This window comes from Cotesia glomerata, linkage group LG8 (assembly GCF_020080835.1).
Source record: "Cotesia glomerata isolate CgM1 linkage group LG8, MPM_Cglom_v2.3, whole genome shotgun sequence".
NCBI classification, from domain to species: domain Eukaryota; kingdom Metazoa; phylum Arthropoda; class Insecta; order Hymenoptera; family Braconidae; genus Cotesia; species Cotesia glomerata.
The window spans coordinates 8,087,487-8,092,108 of NC_058165.1; positions in this window are offsets into that span (position 1 = coordinate 8,087,487).

The window sequence follows — 4,622 nt, forward strand, 5'->3', positions numbered from 1 at the left end:
CTAATGCCATCACCCACGTGTCCTCAACTCCTACAGAAGATCGTAAACGCGTTGTTCCCCGAACAAAGCAAGTTTAACTACCTATTAGCGCAGAATGAAATGGATGACATTCCATCTGTCACGGAGGGAGAACTGATGGAGGCTTGTAATCGTGTAGGGAACAATAAAGCGCCGGGATTGGACGGGGTCCCCAATATTGCTTTAAAAACAACTATAAAAGCAGTGCCATCATTGTTCCTGGACGTCTACGACACATGCCTCAAGGAAGGGATTTTCCCTCGGAAGTGGAAGCAGCAACGACTAGTACTACTTCCAAAAGGGAAAAAGCCACCAGAAGAACCGTCATCTTATCGACCACTTTGTATGTTAGACACGACAGGTAAGATACTTGAGCGTATAATCCACCAAAGAATAGAAGCAGTTGTCGATCCACTCCTGGCAGACAACCAGTATGGTTTTCGGAAAGGACGATCAACCCTGGACGCAATCAACTTGGTTGTTGCAACGGCCAAGGAGGCAATCGAAGGGATCAGATGGAAGGGTGGAGCGAAGAAGTACTGCCTGGTGGCCACTCTGGACATCAAAAATGCCTTCAACTCCGCCAACTGGGACTGCATTATGCAAGCCTTAGAAGAGAAAAACGTACCAGGATACCTACGTAGGATAGTGGCTAGCTACTTCACAGACAGAATCCTGAGATACGACACGAACAATGGTCCAAAAGAGTATGATATTACCGGAGGTGTACCCCAGGGTTCTGTTCTGGGTCCACTTCTGTGGAATGTCATGTATGATGGCCTGCTGAGACTGACTCTTCCAAGAAGTGTCAAGCTTGTTGCATATGCAGACGATGTAGCTGTCGTAATCGTTGCATGGAAACACCTAGATGAGATAAATCACATGTTCGGTATCACCTTTGAGAAAGTTAACCGGTGGATGGATTCAATGAATCTACAACTGGCTAAACAGAAGACTGAGGCTGTGCTTATTACCAGCAGAAAAGTGATAGAGACCATAAAACTGAAAGTCGGAGAACAAGAAATCACATCACAACCATATATCCGATATCTGGGAGTGATGCTTGATGCCCGATTCAACTTTAAGCAGCAAGTCGAACACGTGAGTGCAAAAACATCAGCAGTGGTAGCTAGCTTAGCACGACTGATGCCAAACGTCGGAGGCCCAAAGCAGAGCAGAAGACTACTATTATCATCTGTAGTCACATCAGTGCTCACTTACGGAATATCTATATGGGCGGACGCACTAGAAAAGCAAGAATCATAGAGAAAGGCTGGACCAGTCTACCGTCTGAGTGCCTTAAGAGTAGCAAGTGCCTTCCGCACAATATCTATGGAAGCAGTGTGTGTCATCTCCGGAACTTTGCCTCTCAGAGTCTTAGCTGAGGAAAGACGGATCCTTTACCAACGAAAGAAGTCGACCACACTAAGCGCTGAGGAGCTTGGAACAGAAGAGCGGCAGAGGAGCATAAGTAGATGGCAACTACAGTGGGATGCCACAGTGAAGGGTAGGTGGACGCATCGTCTCATACCAAGGATCAACGTTTGGCTGAACCGGAGTCACGGTGAGGTCAACTATTATCTTACACAGATGTTATCAGGACACGGCTGTTTCCGGGCGTATCTCCACCGCTTCAAGCATGATGATTCCCAGGTGCCCGTCCTGCTCAGGAGTCAATGAAGATGCAGAGCACGTTTTCTTTGAGTGCCCACGTTTTTACCCACAGCGAGATGAGCTGGAGAATATCCTGAAGAGGAAAATCATACCAGAGACAATAGTAGCAGCAATGCTGTCATCAGAAGCTGTCTGGAACGCTACCAACACGTTTGCAACAGAAGTCCTTAAAGACTTGCGTTCCACCGAAAGAAAAAGAGCAAATAGCAGAAGATAGAAGGAAGGTAGTTAACACCTTAGCCACCAGAAGGAAGCGCAGTAGCTAGATCCTCCCTTCACGAAGTAATGCCTGACGGCGGTTTCCATGAGGGATTAGAGGAAAGAAGGAAAAGGGGTTTAGGGTTTAGTGGGTAGGGGCGTTAGTGTCGAGTTTTAGTATGACGCTGCGTCGAGTCGCCACATATCCAGGCCGAACAGCTATGCCTGGAATCCGTAAAAGGGATTCCCCCCCCCCCCCTAAGTTAAAAAAAAACACACACACACACATACGCACACACATACACATACAGACATAGTGACAACATCGCGGGGGTAGTCAGAGAAGCTTCCTATGACTTTAAAACGTCGAGATCTGATGAAAACTCGATTTTTGCAAAACGGGGTGAAAACAATAACTTCCCGATTTTTGAAAATCTTCGATTTTCTTAGCGGGAAGTTAAAAAAATTTCAAAAACCAAAAAAGTCGGGAAAATTAAAGTTATAAATAAGAGAAAAAAATCTATTAAACACTGCGTACGTCATTTAAAGATTAAAAAAATCCGATACAATCGAACGACAGTCTGAAATTCGAAAATATGGTTTCGTATCTTCTCTTTATTTATTTTATTTATTTATTTATTTATTTATTAGATTTATATGCTAAGGCTTATAGCCGGATGGAAAATTGTACAGTGTCTAGTATAATTAATGAATTATAACAAAAAGTGTAATTAAGTAATAAGACAGAAACAGTATAATAAGATGTGACACAATAACTTATGAATGAAATATTAGTAATTTAAAACAAGCCAAACTGAAAATATTTAATAGGATTACAAACTGTTTGATACTTCAAGATTTAGAAAAAATTCGAACGCTTTATTTTTGAAACTCTCAAGGGAATGGGAGTTAATAATATCACTCGGTAATTCTTGCCATAGACGAATACTGGATAAAATAAAAGAGTGCTTAAAGGTAGCAGTGGCAAAATTAGGCATTTCGAAAGAGATGTAATTATTCTTATTCTTCTTATTATTCTTTACATGCTATTTTTTAAAAATTTAAAAATTTTGTCAATTTTTCAATTCTAAGATCATATTCCAGCTATGAAAATGCACTCAAGTCAATAACAATCGTGTTTAATAGATTTTTTTCCCATATTGATAACTGTAATTTTTCCGATTTTTTTTTAATTTTGAGATTTTTTTTTAATTTTTAGCGCGCGCTAAAAAATTTCTAGTAGAAATTTATTTCAATGTCGATGGTTCATTTTTTTACATCGACCATCGATGTTTCGATTTAAAAAAAAATCGACCAAAAAAATCGATGTTTCCCCGAAAAAACATCGATAGTCGAAACATCGATGTATATCGCCCATCCCTACCATCCTGGGTAGTCTCGGGTTTATTTTATTATCTTGTTGAAAAAGGGCGAGCGTGAAAAACTGTACCCGGCCGGTATCTCCGCCACCGGTGGGAATTTGTTTAAAATTCCGGGGAAAGTTTTGTTACAAAGTTTAATTTAAAATATTTCGCCGATTAGTTATAATAAATGTATATAAAATGAATAATTATATATTTATATATGTATATTATTTTCATTAATTTGTTAATTTACCCTTCCATATGGTATTAATATTTTTTTAGTTAAATAAACTCTTTTTGCGTATGTTTAGACAATCGTACTTAAGGAGTAAACTCCAGTCGTGCGTCGGAGCTGACACACACACTTTTTTTATTTATTATTTATTGTTATCATTTATTAAGCGAGTTTATTGCTTATCAAACGGCGGTACATTTAAAGAGCTGATGCCTGATTCAACTTGTCAGACGCTCGCGGACAGACTGAGTGAAATCAAAAAGTATAAGATCTTATACTCTTTGAGTGAAATATTGTGTACTGACTCTTACTGACTCTTAGATTCTCGATTGACTCCCACCCACTACCGTTCAAACTTACCCGGGTTTATTTCGTCTGTACTTTTTAACCGGCATGTTATCTGTCGAATAATAAAGAGTAGTGTTTTTTTTTTTATTTAAAAAGATTTTGATGGATTGAAATTTTTGGGAATAAATGATTTTTTTAGTTGAGATAATGGGGGAGGAGTTTTATGAAATTTAGATATTTTATTTAAACAGTTACCGGTTTTTTTAAATCCTCATATATAGTTAATGGTTTAGAAGTTTAATTTAAAATTAAAGTTAAATTAAAATTAAAGTAGAAAAAATTTTTTTTATTTATAATTTTTTTATTCTGACCGGAGTTGAACTTCAAATTTTCGCGTTATTTTGTAGTGTTGTCAAGTTTCAATATTTTTTGGTAAGAAATATATTTGAGTATAAAAATTTTGAAATTTACTGATCTATTAACTGAATTTAATTTTAAAAATTAACAATAATCATCATAATAAACTTTTACTGTAAGCCGATAAAATAGTGCGTTTGAATTACCGATAATTAATAACATAAATTTCTTATTAAAATTTTTTTTTTTTAATTTATTTATTATATTAGTTATAAAAAATGAAAATAACATCGTTACGTTTATACTTAATTGGCATCGGGATGGGAATATTTTTATCCTTACTGTATGTACTCAGTTTTCATTGGGGTATAATAAAGTTCTGGTGGTCAGGAGCTACTCTTGACCAAGTATTTAAAGATGCGCTAGGTATTTAAGATAAAACAATTAAAAAAATATTTAATTTAAAAATGGTGAAATAATTTTTCATA